Source organism: Myotis lucifugus, unplaced genomic scaffold (genome assembly GCF_000147115.1).
Source record: "Myotis lucifugus unplaced genomic scaffold, Myoluc2.0 scaffold_449, whole genome shotgun sequence".
NCBI lineage: Eukaryota > Metazoa > Chordata > Mammalia > Chiroptera > Vespertilionidae > Myotis > Myotis lucifugus.
In genome coordinates this window covers 449,567-467,501 of record NW_005871497.1, presented here as the reverse complement: position 1 = coordinate 467,501, position 17,935 = coordinate 449,567, and the positions used below count along the sequence as shown (strand labels likewise).

General features: G+C 37.9%; 1 protein-coding gene across 1 annotated transcript in view; it reads right to left on the bottom strand.

Moving 5' to 3' along the window:
• The window catches only part of LOC102441160 (sulfotransferase 1 family member D1), a 39,716-nt gene extending 26,649 nt beyond the window's left edge, over nt 1–13,067 (bottom strand). The window contains exons 1-2 of the mRNA XM_006102970.3: nt 13,016–13,067; nt 12,692–12,776 (exon numbers count right to left, since the gene is read on the bottom strand). The gene's annotated coding sequence lies outside the window, so the exon portion shown is untranslated. The remainder of the gene's footprint in view (nt 1–12,691; nt 12,777–13,015) is intronic.
• Between the last annotated feature and the right edge of the window lie 4,868 nt (nt 13,068–17,935).

Genomic DNA, 17,935 nt, shown 5'->3' with positions numbered 1-17,935 from the left:
CCAAACCAGTATTATATGAAATGCTGAAAGGTATCCTTTAAGAAGAGGAAGAAGAAGAAAAAGGTAAAGATACAAATTATGAACAACAAATACGCATCTATCAACAAGTGAATCTAAGAATCAAGTGAATAAATAATCTGATGAACAGAATGAACTGGTGATTATAATAGAATCAGGGACATAGAAAGGGAATGGACTGACTATGCTTGGGGGCGGAAAGGGTGTGGGAAATGCGGGTAGAGACTGGACAAAAATCAAGCACCTATGGATGAGGACAGTGGGTGGGGAGTGAGGGCGGAGGGTGGGGTGGGAACTGGGAGGAGGGGAGTTATGGGGGGAAAAAAAGAGGAACAAATGTAATAATCTGAACAATAAAGATTTAATTATTAAAAAAAATAAAAAAATAAAAGTTTATGAAGTCACAGGATACCAAATCAATATACAAATACCTGTTGCATACATATAAGTTAATAAAAAACTATCACAAAGAGAAATTAATAAAATAATCCCATTTGCAATTACATAAAAAATATCTAGGAATAAATTTAACCAAAGAAATAAAGACCTATACACTGAAAACTATAAGACATTAAGGAAAGAAACTGAAGACACAAATAAATGAAAAATATTTTGTACTCATGAATTGGAAGAATTAATATTGTTAAAATGTCCATACCATCCAAGCTAATCTACAGATTCAATGTAATCCCTGTCAAAATTTCAAAGACATCTTTCACAGAAATAAAACAAACAATCCTAAAATATGTGTGGAACCACAGAAGACCCAAAATAGCCAAAGTAATCTTAAGAAAGAAAATCAAAGCTGGAGAGGCATCACACTCCATGATTTCAAACTATATTACAAAGTTATAGTAATAAAAACAGTAAGGTAGTGTCAAAAAAAAAGGGTACATAGATCATTAGAACAGAATAAAAAGCAAGAGTTAATTTGGAAAAGAGGAGAACTTTCCAGCCAGGAACTAGCATGTATAAAGACCCTATGCTTTCATTCTGGGATAGAGAAATAAGGTCTATGTGCCTACAGTGCAAAAAGTGAGGATGAATTGTGAATACTTCGCTAAATTATGTGGTAAGAAACTAAAGATTTCAGGGTTATTTCTGGGTAATTAGTGTGTCTGGGATATACTGGGTTTCTGACTAGTCTCACAAGAATAGGAGGGTCCACTGACTGCCATTATGGATACTTCCAGCAGTAGTTCTGTCTATTATATGAGAGAATGGTGATATGCAACTGAATCTGGATGTTCCTGAGTGTCACTGAGGGTGGAGTATATAATTAGATATTAGTTGCAGTTTTTTGTTGTTGTTTGCTTTTTGCTTTTACTGAAAATGTTGGGATTTATAAATAGCATAAAGTTTCAAACTTAATAATCACAAGTATAACTTATGAGCCTTGTTCAGTGAACAGTTTTTGTCCTAAAATGCCTATGTAACTTACAATTTGGTGATACCATATTCACCTCACCACTCACGTCAGCAATCTAGAGATTCTGTCTTCTCTTTAACTTTTCCAAATCCAATCATTTCACAAATCTGATTATTTCTTTTTCTTTCAAGTGTCCCTGGGAAAAGCAGCTTCTTTTCATGAACTATCTTAGTAGTTAAGACTGTTAGGTCCCTAGAATCATAAATAATATGCTAGATCTGTCATTCACTACCAATGTGACTCTGGACAATCAAAATTCTAATTCAATTTTTTAATCTTAAAGTGGAGGTAATGATTTACTAACTTTGCACAGCTATTGTGATGGAGAAATAAGATGATGGATGTAACATGTATATTGATAAAATATGGTGTATATTTGATAAAGGATAGCCATTATTAATATTATCATTACAAGTATCCATGCACATTGAAAGGAAATTAATTAGAAGAAATATTTTAATATCGCTATTCACCCTTTCTCTATAATAGAAGTGTCAACCAAATTCATGATTGACAATGACAGATCAAAACACATGCATGTGATTGGCACCTGTGAGCTTTATATATATAGATAAACTTGCTTAATTAGACCTGCTTTCTGATTTAGTTAAACTTTTTCCAGCCCAGTGAAGCACCCCAACTTCTCTTTCAGGTAATTGTCAGCAATACAGCAGTAAATATCAACTCAAAGCAGATTATTATTGTAGATCATGCAGGGAGAACAAAGGGTAAAATATTTAACCGTAGCAGTGTTTGACTATATTCTGCGCAGTGAGAAAACCTGAAGTCATTTTTAAGGTCCACCATTTCTTACTTCTTTTCAGTCTGATCAAGTTTCTAAACTTTCTAAATCTCCATTGTCTGGCTAATGAAAAGAAAATAGGATTCTACCAAGTCTCCTATCTACCTACTCCAGGACTTCTGTAAGGATCAAATTAGATGAGGCACATGAAAACCCTTCACAAACATTTGGTTAAATTGTAAAATATTTGCACCTGAGTATAAAGCAATTCATGTTCCTGGGCTGAAGAAACTGCAAGGAGGCTAGTCACTAGGGAGAGGAAGCTGGGTGTTGCTACATGATGTCATTACCTGGCACCCAAAGCTACTATTTCCAGGCTGGGCTGGGCTGTGGACCGCATTTTGTGCCATGGGGTCTCGGCAGCATTGGCTGCGATTTGGTGGAGTGTCGCTCCAGGGTAGTGGTGCTCCGGAGTGTACCACTTGGGGGAAGCCGAGTGTTGGTTTGTCAGTGCCAGGTCCATGGTGCCATTTATTTTTCAACTAGAGGCCTGGTGCACGAATTCATGCACAGGTGGGATCCCTTGGCCTGACGGGCGATCAGGGCTAATTGGGGCCATGAGAGGTTGGCTGGCCATTGGAGGTTGGCTGTGGGAGTGCACTGACCACCAGGGGACAGCTCCTGAGTTGAACCTTGACCAGTTGTTAGGTTGTTTGGTTGCTTAGGCTTTTATATATATAGACTAGAGGCCCGGTGCACAAAAATTTGTGCACTCGGGGGGGAGGGGCGGTCCCTCAGCCCAGCCTGTGCCCTCTCGCAGTCTGGGACCCCTCAGGAGATAACGGCCTGCTCCCGGGTGGCAGAGGGCAGGCCCAATCCCTAGGTGCAGCCCCTGGTCGGGCTCAGAGCAGGGCTGATTGGGGAGTTGGGGCGTCGCCCCCTTTCATTCACAGAGCAGGGCGGATCGAGACGTTGCGATGCCACCCCTACTCATGCTCAGGGTAGAGTAGATTGGGGGGTTGGGGCACCACCCTCTGTCACACTCAAGGCAGGGTCGATGGGGAGGTTGCGGCGCCACCCCCTGTCATGCACAGAGCAGGGCCCATCAGGGGTTGGGGAGCTCCCCCCTGTCACGCACAGAGTAGGGCCGATAGGGGAGTTGGGGCACCACCCCCTGTCACACACAGAGCAGGGCAGGTCAGGGGGTTGGGGCATCGTCCTCTATCACCCACAGAGCAGGTCTATCAGGGGGTTGGGGCGCTGCAACTGTCACACTCAGGGCAGGGCCGATGGGGAGGTTATGGCTCTACCCCATCACACACAGAGCAGGGCCCATGGGGGGGAGTTGGGGCACTGCCCCCTGTCACACACAGAGCCGCAGGGTGGTCAGGGGATTGGGGAGCTGCCCCCTGTCACACACAGAGCCGCAGGGCGATCAGGGGATTGGGGAGCTCCCCCCTATCAGGCACAGAGCAGGGCTGATCAGGGGGTTGGGGTGCCTTTCCCTGTCACGAACAGAGCAGGGCAGATAGGAAGGTTGTGGCCCCGCCCCCTGTCACACACAGAGTCGCAGGGCGATCAGGGGGTTTGGGCGCTGCCCCCTGTCACACTGATTCCAGTGCCGGGAGGCATATTATCCTTTTACTATATAGGATAGAGGCCTGGTGCACAGGTGGGGGTCCCGCTTGGGTGCCTGGCCAGCCTGGGTGAGAGGATGATGACTGTTTGCAGCTGGTCACACCCCCGTCAGGGAGGGGGGTCCCCACTGGAGTGCCTGGCCAGCCTGGGTGAGAGGATGATGACTGTTTTCAGGCTGGAGGGTGACTGAAGCTCCCAACCGCTCCTTTTTTTCTTTTCTTGTTTTTTTTTTGTGTGTGTGCTGGGCCAGCTTTAGCTCTGAGGCTTGGCTCCAGCTCTGAGGCCTCGGCTGCTAAAAGCAGGTATCTGGTTTGTTTGGGTTCTATAATCGAAACACTTTCAACTCCAGCTCTGAGATCCCGGCTGACTGAAAGCTGGTTTCTGGAGTTTTGTTTAGCTTCTATATTTGTAACAATGTTTCAAACTGCAAGCTCAGAGGCCGGCAGCCGCAGGCGGGGAACGTTGGCTTCCTCTGTCACTGAAGCAAGCAAGCCTCATGTTCGCTTCAAGCTGCCTGGCTGCCTGCTGCTATCTTGGCTGGCAGTTAATTTGCATATCGCCCTGATTAGCCAATGGGAAGGGTATCGAAGGTACGGCTAATTACCATGTTTCTCTATTATTAGATAGGATGGCCAGTGTGCGTCATGGTAGTTCCTGTATTGAGCATCTGTCCCCTAGTGGTCATAGCTACTGGTCAGATGGATGGACACTTAGTCTTTTATATATCTATCTGGATTATTATTACCCAGAAAAATCATTATTAGTATTATTACCCAGAAAAATGCCTTAATTTGTGTCCTTATCATCATAAATCCTGGCAATGGCCTTTGAATTAGTCACCTTATCTCTAAGCTCAGTTCCTCCCTTCTTCCTGCCAACTCTCTGTAAGATACCTCTAAAAAATCTGAAAGGGTAAAGTGTAAAGAACTTCACCATGGTGTTTTACACTTAAACTCCTCCCTCTGTTTACCTCCCACTGCAGTTAGACTTTAGCCTCTAGCAACAGGCAATTAAAAAAAAATGCATCCACCCCCTCACACCTAGATGTTGCAATTGCATGTTCCTATCTTTGAGCTCATACTCTTACTTTTCTTGTGTACTTGTAAAACTCCTGTTCATTCTCAAAATCTTGTATGAATTGCACAACCTCTGAAAAGCCTTCCTGGTAACCTAAAAAAAAGTAGTTATTCTCCCTTTCCATATCTTGGATGTACTGATGTTATTTTATACATTTTTAGTGTCTTATCAGTTTACAATGTATGTTTCTTTGATTAGAATTTAGATTCTTTTTTCCAGGAGGACTTGACTTTATCAAGGTTAATGAATGTGTATTGAAATGAAATGAAGCTTCCCTAATACTCTAACTGGAATAGTCAGGGATTGAGTTATTTTGTTATGATTATAATTTTGATTAGCAACCTAACACTCTGAGATATACTGGGAAGTATCAGTAGTCCCAATCAATAAGAAGTTTACATTCTAAATCATTTTTCAAAATACATACACACTCTCATACACACGCACCCCCCCACACACACACAAAATCCTGTTTTTAGTGAAATTTAAATCTATTACCCTCATTTTATCAAGAGGGGAATTAAAATTAACTTAGAGAAAGCTTTAGTAACTTACCCAGGTCACACTGTCAGTAAGTGGCAGGACTGGGTTTGAACCCAGATAGTCTGACAACAGAATCACTAATAATAATTACTTTCCTCTATTCCCTTCTAAATATAAACATTGAAACGATAAATTTCAACACAAGGCAACATAAGAGAAGTGCCAAATTATGGTAAGGTGGTCATCAGATCTGTAGCACAGGTTGGTGTGATTTGATTTTAACTATGAAGTTTGGTTAATTAGAGATACAAAATAATATTCTAGGTAGAAAAGATAAGCAGTATTCCTTTTTGCTCAATATTGCACACATTAAGGTGCTTCATAAATACATGGAGATTTAATCTACTATACTGCATATTAAAGGACTTTAATAAAACCTGATTCACACTAATGATTCGTTTTATTAATATTTTTCATTCAATATCCATATATTTTAGATGATGATATAAAATTTTATTTGGAACCATTTCTAAAGGGACAAATTGTACATTTTAACATTGTTTTATGTTTTAAAATTGTATAATAAAATATTTTAATTTATGTACAGTATTTGGCAATTTTTAGAATATTTGTGTTTTTGCCATTATCTTTTTTTTTTTTTTTTAGGCCATCCCTTGAAGAGGAACGAATGAGATAAGTGTATTCAAATTTTGCATGAGTTCAATATCTTAAATTAGCATTATGATTCCTAAAACACCCCAATGTATTCATGGAAGAAATGCAGTCAAATTGAACTTACCTTTAAACTCCTGAGAACTTTAAATGAATATCCTCAAGAATCAGAGCCAAAATCATTAAAAGGATGAAAGACTTAGTGGGATATAACACTATGTGAGAGAAATTGAGTTGGTAAAAGCTCAGGAAATGTTGCCGAAGCTGATCCTGTCCCTTAGGCATTTTTTGTTTACTTCTCTGAAGATGTCCCTTGAAACATAACTTCCTCTAGAGGATAACTGTGAGACCTTGGACACAATTTAATATCCTTTATGTTGTTAAAATAAATGCTAGTCCATGTTAACCTGAATGAAATTATGGATTCTTATGCCCATTGGTGAGTTAAAATAACGAAATATTATTATACCTAAAAGTATGATGTGCCTTAATCATTAAGAAAAATTGAATATTAAACTGATACAACATTATTCTCCTAGAAAGTGGTATTTTGATATTTAACAGATTATTTACCTAAAGAGAATGGATTTATTAGCTTCTTTTATGTAAAACTAATATATTTTAACAATAGAAATGCTATATTTGTGGGGTTCTTCTAAGCACAGCCTTGGGAACCTGAAGAGAGACTTTTGGTCCAGCTCTTCCACAAACTAGCAGTCTGACCTGAGCAACTTACCTCATATATCTGAGCCATATTTTACCTATCTAAAAAATATGGGATGCTCAGCTAGCATGGCTCAGTGGTTGGGTATTGACCAGGTTAGATTCCGGGTTAGGGCACTCGCCCAGGTTGCAGACTGGATCCCCAGTGTGGGGCATGCAGGAGGTAGTCAATCAATGATTCTCTCTCATTCATCATCAATGATTCTCTCCCATCATTTATATTTCTACCTCTCTCTCCCTCCCTCTCTGAAATCAATAAAAATATTTTTAAAACAAACAAATAATATGGAAAATATACAAAATGGTCACCCTAGTTTGTTTCATCTGTAACATCATACAATTTTAAGTGAAATTGGTATTCTTTGATTAATAAACTATATTTTGTAAGTCACGACAGAAGAAACAAGAAAAGAATGAGCAGTTGAACAGAACACTCCTTTATTGCTGAAAGATCCCTTTAGGATACTGCTTCACTTTTATAAAAACTTAAAGTAGACATTTACAGAAGCTTCTATTATGTACTTTTCACATGACCTGTGGTAGTTTCTCTCTAAAATAATTGATTCAATTACTTGGCTTTTAACTATTGCATTTTGTTTGTTCCCTGATTTCCTAGAAATGAGGCCATGTTCTTTTCCCACATACTGCATCTTACAAACAATATTAATTTATATCATAATCAAATTTAGTTGGCTAAAGCAACATGGAGTTATATTAAGGCAAAGACTATGAAGAAGGTTAATATTTATTGAGCACTTATAGGCATTATAATTTCCACTTCTACCTATAGCTTTGATTCATATTATCATTAGAAATTATCAGAGTTTATGCAACTTGCCCAACTACAAAAATATGGTAAAATCAGGTTTCAAATTCTGTGATGTAATACACCTAACGGTGAAAGCATTTAGTTTTGTTGTTGGAAAAGACCACTGCTAGAAAAATCTAGAACTTAGCAGCAAAAATTTAGATCTTGCCAACATTTTATCAGTTAGTGTCCAATTCATAGAATCATTGTCACTGTTATTGTTGTTGTTATAATCTCATAAAGAAATGATTTAATGTGTATAAAGATGCAGCATGCTGTCTGGCATGTAAAAATTGCTCAATGTAGCTTAAGTATTACTAAAAGTATAATATTATCTCCATTTATACCATCCTAACCTAAGAGTTTGTGCTCTTTTTTAATTTCAACACTGCCTCAAAGCAGAAGAAACATGCATTCTCTTCACCTAGAGAACCATTCACTATCCTTCACACAGTCCCACACAAAAAGAGATGAGTCTAAGTTTTTATATCTAATCTCTGCCTTTTAATCACTCTTGAGCAAGTCATTAATCCTGTAAGTGCTTGGAACTTTAGCCTTTAAGAGGAGAAAATTGCACCTATCTCCTCCATCTCACAGAAATTCTAATGTGAAATATTCCCTGTTCTTTGATGTCCTCAGACACTTAATTTTACATAGTCAGGAAGTACTGGATGCCATGTGCTATTAAGCGGTATTTTATTGTTAGGGTCTTTTAACATAGCTATTTTTTGGTGAAGAGTTAATTTGGGGTCCCAAGGGCCTAATAAAATCCAGAAAACAGCCCAGCCAGTATGGCTCAATGGTTGAGCATCAACCTATGAACCAGGAGATCACGGTTCAATTCCCAGACAGGGCACATGCCCAGGTTGTGGGCTCAATCTCCATTAGGAGGCATGCAGGTGGCAGTCAATCAATGATTCTCTGTCATCATTGATGTTTCCCTCTCCCTTTCTCTCTCTGAAATCGATAAAAAAAAAAAATTAAAAATCCAGAAAACAGCTTCCCAGTACCATAGCAATGGAAGACATATCAGTTCCTAAAAGTATAAGCAACTCTGCTTTATAATAGGTCTGGCTTATTTGTCCGCCTACATGGAATATATGTTAGAAATAAGACAATAAACATGTATCAACATTAAAAACATAATTGTGTATGTGTGTGTTTGTATATGTGGGTATTTTGAACTTTATTTTTTTAAAATATATTTTTTATTGATTTTTTACAGAGAGAAAGGGAGAGAGATAGAGAGCCAGAAACATCGATGAGAGAGTGTCCTTCTTAACCATTTTTCTCCCCTTAGCTTCTTCTAGCTCCCCCAACCCCCTTTCCCTCTGGTAATCATCGAACCTGGGACCTTTCAGTCCGCAGGCCGACGCTCTATCCACTGAGCCAAACCGGTTTTGGCTTTTTTTTTTTTTTTTAAATATATTTTTTATTGATTTTTTACAGAGAGAAAGGGAGAGAGATAGAGAGCCGGGTATTTTGAACTTTATTTGTTTTTAAATATAGTTTCAGGTGTACACTTCTACAATACATCATCGGTATATTGTATTGTGTGTTTACCACCCAAAGTCAAGTGTCCTTCTTAACCATTTTTCTCCCCTTAGCTTCTTCTAGCTCCCCCAACCCCCTTTCCCTCTGGTAATCACCGTACTATTGTCTGTGTTTAAGAGTTTTTTTCTTCTTTTGCTTAATCCCTTCCATTTTTCCCCAGTCTCCCATACCTCTTCCCCTCTAATAACTATCAGTCTGTTTTCTATATCTATGAGTCTGTTTCTATTTTGTTCATTAGATTCCTCACATAGTGAAATCATATGGTATTTCTATTTCTCTGGCTAGTTTATTTCACTTAGCATAATAATCTCCAGGACAATCCATGCAGTCACAAAAGGTAAGATTTCCTTCCTTTTTATGGCTGAATAGTATTCCATTACTTAAATGTACCACAGCTTTTTTTATCCACTCATCTACTGATGGGCACTCTGGCTGCTTCCAAAATTTGGCTCTTGTAAATAACGTTGCTATGAACATAGGTGTGCATATATTCTTCAAAATTAGTGTTTTGGGTTATGTTAAATGTATTCCCAGAAATGGAATCTCTGGTTCATAAGGAAGTTTCATTTTTAATTTTTTTAGTAAACTCCATACTGCTTTCCAAATTGGAATGTTTTTATTTATTCTTCTTATCTGATTGCTGTGGCTAGGACTTCCAGTACAATGTCGAAGCAGAGTGGATAAAGCAGACATCCCTGTCTTATTCCTGATCTTAAAGGAAACTCTTAGTTTTTGCCCATTGAGTATGATATTGGCTGTGGGCTTGTCAATATTAATATACTTTTAATCTTTAAAATCTTTTTAAATTTAATCTATTGAATAGATTACTATTGTGTAAGATATTCCTCTGCATGTTTCTACTAATTTATCCCAAATTTTTTAACATACCATATATGAGATTTTATTTTTACTTTGAAAATATACTATTTGAAGCATAAAATTTTAACTGTTTTGTATTTATTATACATTATAATATTTATTACCATAGATTCACTTTTTTACCATTTAACTCTTCTTGTTTTGATTCTCTTAGACAATAACATTGTTACTTTTTTTCACCTATTTCTGTATCTGTTTCTCAACTCAAATACATATATATGTACACATTTATAAGTGTATTTATTTATCCAGAGGTATTTAATTATAATATATATATATATTTCAGAAAGGAAAGGAGAGGTATAGAGCGAGCGGGATAGAAACATCAATGATGAGAGAAACATCAATCATTGATTGGCTGCTTCTTGCACTCCCCACACTGGGAATCCAACCTGCAAGCCGGGTATATGCCCTGACTGGGAATTGAACCATGACTTCCTGGTTCATAGGTTGATGCTCAACCACTGAGCCACACCAACAAGGCTCATTATTCTCTTTTAAAATAAGTTTCCTTTTTCTTTACTCATCTTTAACTTCTATGAGTACAGTAACTTTTTTAGCAGTTTCTTTTGAGGATAGGAGACAAAATGAGGTGTCTTTGAGAAATAATGGTATTTATGTAAACTAAAAGCATTGCTAATTCCTGATAAATTGAGAAGACTAGAGTTAGGGTTAATTTTAATCACATGTTTCCAACAGCAAAGTGTTCCATGGTGAGCTGAATCAGACCTAATGAAAATCAACTGGACAATGTTAGATCTCTTATCACCAAACCTTTTCCCTAACAATGAATTTCTCTTCTCTATGAAATATTAATATTATCTCCAGTTTTATTCCTATTTAAAATCTATTTTCAGGATGTGGTGAGATGAGATGGAGTGAGAAGTGTACACTGTGAAGCTTAATAAAGCTGCCCTGCAATTCTTCATAGAAATAGATAACTACTTGCTTCAACTCACTAGTGTATCTTAGACAGGAACATTTTAAAATCTGCCTTGTCATAAGTCCTTTGCCACCTGGCCACAGGTCCAGGCAAATACTCTGCAAAAGCTACCTCCTATCGACTTTTGAAATCAATATAAAAGACTTCCATGGTTAATTGTACCAAGTTTCAGAACACAAGAAGACGTTGATCTTAGATTCAATTAACAAAGATAAAACTTTGCTAATATTCCATGGAGAACAAAGAATAGAATTGATGTTGAGAACATCCTCTAACTTCTTTTGGCCATCATGAAATACTAAATGAGACTGATGAGCCAAAAATGAACTATTTTTAATTGCATAAACACTTCTTTTAGATTATCTAGAAATTTAGATGTCATATGACAGTATAAGGTTTCAACTATATATTGTCTGTATTTGAGGATGCAATGATTTTAAAGTTCCATATAGCTTTATACAAACCTATATACCATCTATAATAATAAAAGTGTAATATGCTAATTAGACCAGACATCCTTCCAGATGACCTTCTGGATAAAGCCGGAGCTGAAAGGGAAGCCCGGGTCCCATTGCCAGAGGGAAGCCAGTGCCAGCAGCTGGGGGAAGGAAGGCCTACTCTTGCACAAATGTCATGCATCAGGCCTCTAGTTAAGAATAAAAACATAATTTTGGAACATTTCAGCAGATTGGTTTATGAATTTCAAAGACTTGAATTTTTATGTATCTGAGGAAAATATTTAGATTTTTTTAAAAAAAGAATAGTAATAGTGAAGCATTTGTCCATTGAAAAAAAAGTATATTGACTGGTCACAAGCATTAGCCCAAATATTGACTTACTACAACTTTAATTTAAAATATTTGGATGTAAAATATATTGTCTTTTTCATTTTTTGTTAAAATGTTAAATATTTTCATTACTAAAACAAAATAGTTAATTATACTGTATGACTCTTCATTTATCAGAGCTTTCTGTACTGATGTTAGAATATTGCTTTGATAATGAACCCAAGGAAAAGACAAAGGGATGTAAACAAGGGCATACTGAAATGATTATTCATAAAAGTAACAATAGGATAGTCAAGATAGTGCATATGAAAAAATTAAATAAAGTAGCTTAAATCTTGTTCCAGAAACCTTGAGGAAGTAATCAGCATTCAGAAGGTCAAGAACACATTATCACTGTAGTGGTTCTGTGATTTAATGATAAAAAAGATGAAGTATGTATCGTGGTGAAAAATATTCCATATATTTTTGAAATAGGAAATAAAGCAGTCATTGGTGGAAAATGCATTTATCTAGCAGCTGAAGGATACATTGTCTTTGGGAATCTGAAAACTATTTTTGGCAAGATTTGGTTTTCATGTCCCCATACACAGAATTTTTAAAAATGCATCCTAGCAGAGGATCATACAAGAATATTCCTTTAAGTTAAATAGAAATACTGAGAAGGCAGAAGACTAATAGCTTTTACAATTATATTTAGGTTTTTAAACTTAAAATAAGTAGAGTAAACTACCTCAGCACAGTTTTAAATATGAAAAGCAATCCTATCCATTTATGATAGGAAATCTGGGCCTAATAATTCCGAAACAATGTTTTCCCTTTATAAAGCAAAACATCCATAGTAGAATTTTCCAGATCTCATTCTTCAATTTTTCAAGTATTGAGTTTAGTTTTATACAAAATATGGGCACTTTAAAGACAGAGTTGATAAATCACTTACCCAGGTACTTGTCTCGAGGAGCTGGAAGTCCAGGTTTTCTTTCTACAGTAACTGGTTAATAGAACTTTCACTTCTTAGGTTGTTTCTGTCAACCAAGGTAATCTGTGTTATGCATTAAGAAATCAAAAGATACAGTCTGTAGAGCAGTATCAAGTTAATTATTAAGCTGTTCAGTCTGTTGTTTTAAACATTAAAGGCTTAAGAGAAGGCCTTTTGCTGTCACATGTGAGAGGAAATAGAATGAAACAAAGAGCCCATAGAAAGCATCTAGAATTAACTGCTATGCGGTGATTATGTATAGTAAATGAAGGCTCTTTAATTTACTTTTGCTTCTGATTTCAGCTATAAAAGCCAAGTGTTGTCTCATGGCTCCAGAGCTCCTATTAGATATCCTTCGTGAAAGGTGGTTTATTTGTACCTCTAGAACTGTGTGGGCAAGTTAGACAGGCAAGGGCATGCTCCCCATGTAGGAGCACAAAGAAAAAATGCAGCCAAAAAAGTTGGAGCACATTCTACATCTTAAATTATGCATATACCGCCGTCCAGAGGTAGATCTGTATATCACCTTTCTTAGTTACCTTGTGGCTGTGGTAAAAATGCCTGATTCAAAATAGAAAAACTGGTTTGAGAATATTGTTATTTTCCATATAACCAAAATACTTTCTTTTTTATTTGTTTATTTATTTTTATATTTTTATTTTTTCAATATACAAAATAAATCAGTGTCTATGTGGTCTCCACTTTTGGTTCTTGGGTACCAGGGTTCTCTTCTGCAAGTTTTCCGTTGATTATTCAGGAAATTTTTCTGTATTTAGTTGTACTTCCAGTTTGTTCCTGGGAGCATGTCTGTGCAGCATCCACTTACTCTGCTGCCATTTTCAGTAACCCCGAAATGCTTTCTATGATGTAGATTCTTTTGGTCTCTAGGCCCTGAAATCATGATGTTGAGAAAGAACAAAGTTTTTAAAATCTTTGAGTTTATCAATCTGTATAATATCTATCTGTATAATAATGGAATTTGAAACCTCTCATTCAACAAAATATGAAGATGTGAATATTTTATATTAACATCCTCTGGGAACACCTCATACCGATATTTTCTTTGAATCCCATGAAAAATTCTAGATTATGATTTTTTTTTTTTCATGAAGTCTCCTTCAGAGAAGAAATCAAGAAACAATCTGAATGTTGGGCTGCAGAATTACAGGAAGGCGAAACAACTGGAGGCAATTAGATACCTTTACCTATTAGTCTGAAAAACAATGTAAAAAGTATTCCTAGTTTGCCTACCTACATACCTTGACAACCAGATACTCATCATCAGGCTCTCAGTATGACCCTATTTCTGCCCCCTGCAGGAGATTGGAGATTTATGTTCTAGAAAAATTGTAATAAAGGAATATAGTTTTAGAGTCACTAGATATAGCTGAAGAAAGTGTGTTATAATGAAAACAAAGAAATTAAGTGTTAAGATCCTTTCAGTTAATTTGACTGAAGTATTTGGTCCACTTAACTTGATCTCATGGGAAAGAGCCAGGGAAATAATCAACTTGACTTCATTTTTCCCTTCCCGCAGGTCTCCTGTCAGAGACTATTGCATGGCTTAGAATCCTGCTAATGTAATCCATCCACATTAGCCCCCTGGGCACAGAGCAGGATGGAAAAAGTTGGAGAAGGAGTCTGGAGGGATAACTAGTGATATCCAACACTTGTCCCATATTTTGGAGGGAACACCCTCAGAAACACTAATTATTATTTTTTAAATAATTGTTAATATGATTAATGAAACATTTTAAGTGTTTTATGTAGAGATATATTTTATAAATGAACTAGAGGCCCAGTGCATGGATTCATTCGTGCACTAGTTGGGGTCCCTCAGCCTCGACTGTGCCCTCTTGCAATGCGGGACCCCTCACGGGATGTAGCAGTGTGCGAAGTGGTAGGTGGCCGTGGAGGAGCCAGAGCCAGGCTCGGCACTCTGCGCTTGGTGCTCCAAACTGCTTGCTACTCTCTCCTTACCACTGCCATGGAGGCAGGAGAGGGTCCCACAACCACCGCTGTGCTTACCAGCTGAATAAACAAATTAGGGACCTGTACATATAGTGAAAATAAATGTTGTGTAAATTCAAATATTAACTTAAGTGAATTTTAGTAACACAAACTTGAGTCAGGATGAAAGCAAGTCACCAAAGAACACATTGAGTATGATGGTCCTTATATATAACTAGAGGCCTGGTGCATGACATTTGTGCACTTGGTCCCTCAGCCCAGCCTGTGCCCTCTTGCAGTCCAGGAGCCCTCAGGGGATATCTGACTGCCAGGTTAGGACAGCTGGCCTAAGCTGTCAGCCGGACATCCCTAGTGCTGCTGTGAGCCCGGCTTCTGGCTGAGTGTTGCTCCCACTGTGGGAGTGCACTGACCACCAGGGGAAGCTCCTGCATTGAGTGTCTGCCCCCTGGTGGTCAGTGTGTGTCATAGCAACCAGTCATTCTGCCATTTGGTCAATTTGCATATTAGCCTTTTATTATATAGGATAGGATTAAAAATGCCTATCTATGCAAAAGACTGTATGTTAAGCATGCAAGTATGTTAAGCAATTAAGGAAATTCAGGGAATGATAAATATAAAATTCAGGCCAATAGTTAAGTTATTTATGGGCAGAATATGTAAAGACATTAGATGGGAAGTACAGAGGGACTTCACTGGAATGGATAATGCTCCATTTCTTAGGCTGATCCTGGTACAGTGATGTTCCTTTTGTTCTTATTCTTTATACCATATATGCATACACACATGTGTATTAATAGGTATGTTATATTGTGTTTTAAATATTTAATACATAACTTAATGAAACTAATTTGGTAAAGGATACAGTAGATGAAGTAAAGTGAAAAATGGGATATATGAGCCTAGACCAGCCGTGGGCAAACTACGGCCCGCGGGCCGGATCCGGCCCGTTTGAAATGAATAAAACTAAAAAAAAAAGACCGAACCCTTTTATGTAATGATGTTTACTTTGAATTTATATTAGTTCACACAAACACTCTATCCATGCTTTTGTTCCGGCCCTCCGGTCCAGTTTAAGAACCCATTGTGGCCCTCGAGTCAAAAAGTTTGCCCACCCCTGGCCTAGACAGTTCTTAGATGATTTTTAATGTAAAGAAAAACAGAAAATGTGAGAATATCTGGAGGAAATTTGATGCAAAGACTTATTTTGTTTTGTTTATTGTAGGTTGTAAGGTGCTACAACGTATTTGCTGATTGGAATTGACCAAATAGGAAGAGAAAATGAAGATACAGAGACATGTCAGTTGTCAGAGTAGATGAATCCAGTGCACAAGTTGAAGAATCCAGTGCACAAGTAGAGTGGTTGGCATTATACATATAATGGTACTATCCCCCATAGTCAAAAAAAAGTCTGATTTCAAGGGAAGAGACACATATTTATTGTTGGTCTTGAAGGAGCTATTTTCTATCATTTGTGATGGGATGAGATAGCAAATACCTGTAGTACCAATTCTAACTCTGGTACTTGTACTTTAAAATGGGGTGTTTAGTCTCTGGTGCAGATTAGCCCTGGTTGAAGATTTTGACTTCTAACACTTATCTCCCACAGGAGACATTTGATATCAACCATAAGACCCTGGCTTCCAGCAATGTGGCTGTCTCAATATTCTGAAAGCTAATAAAAAACAGAGCAACTGAGTACTGGGTAATATATAGCTTTTGGTGCATTCCTAGGCTTTAGTTAATAATAATAAAAATAGCGGATATCTATGCATTTCTAAAAATGGAAGAAAAATGATTATCTAGAGGAGGGTCTGGCAAACTGCAACCTTTAAGCCAAATCTGCATTTCCATTTGCTTTCATAAATAAATGTTTTTTAAATTTTATTTTTAATTATAGCTTACATTCAATATTATTTTGAATATTAGTTTTAGATGTATAGCTTATTAGGTAAACAATCCTATACTTTACAAAGTGTTCCCCTCAATATTTCCAGTACCCAACTGGCACCTTACATAATTATTATAATACTAAAGGCCTGGTCCATGAAATTTGTGCATGGGTAGGGTTCCTAGGCCTGGCTGGCGATCAGGGCCGATCTGTGGGGAGACCGGCAGGGCAATCAGGGGGCCACTGCTGGCACCTGCCTGTGGGCTGGGGGCAGCTCCTGCGTTGAGTGTCTGCCCCCTGGTGGTCAGTGCACATCATAGTGGCCTGTTGTTCCACCAGTCGTTCCAACATTTGGTCGATTTTCATATTAGGCTTTTATTACATAGGATTATTGACTATATTCTCTCTGCTGTACGTTACATCCTGGTCTCTATTTTGTAACTACCAATCTGTACTTCTTAATCCTTTCATCTTTCTCACCCAGTCTCCCAAACCCCCTCCCCTCTGGCAACCATTATTCTAGTCTCTATATCTCTGTCTGTTTCAATTGTTAGCACATTTATTTTGCTTTTTAGATTCCACATATGGTATTTGTCTTTTTCTGACTGATTTATTTCAGTTAGCATAATACCCTCTAGGACTGTCATACTGTCAAAAAATGCAAATTGAAACCACAATGAAACACCATCTCATACCTGGCAGAATCATCAAATCAAAAAACAAGTGTTCGCAAGGATATGGAGAAAGGGAACCCTAGTGCATTGTTGTTGGAAATGCAGATTGGTGCAGTCACTATGGAAAATGGTATGGGGGTTCCTCAAAAAGCTTTATATAAATAAATTTTTATTTTAACAAGTGACATTTTTATTTATGTGCTGTTGTCAATCGCTGCTTTCAAGCTAATGACAGAATTGAATAATTAAAACAGTGTCCATATAGTCTATAAAACTGGAAATATTCACTATCTGATCATTTACAGAAAAAATGATAGTTTCAGGAATATAATAGAGTTTCTGTATTTTCTGCATTTATTTCCCCCTATTATTAACCAACTAGAGGCCTGGTACAAAAAAATTTGTGCACTCGGGAGGGGGGTGGGTCCCTCAGCCTGGCCTGTGCCCTCTCACAGTCTGGAACCCCTCAGGGATGACCACCTGCTGGCTTAGGCCCGCTCCCCGAGGTATTGGGCCTAAGCTGGCAGTCAGACATCCCTCTGGCAGCCCAGGAGCCCTCGGGGGATGTCCACTTGCCAGTGGGAGCAGGCCTAAGCTGCAATCGGACATCCTTAGCGCTGCTGAGGAGGCGGGAGAGGCTCCCACCACCACTGCTGTACTGGCAGCCATCAG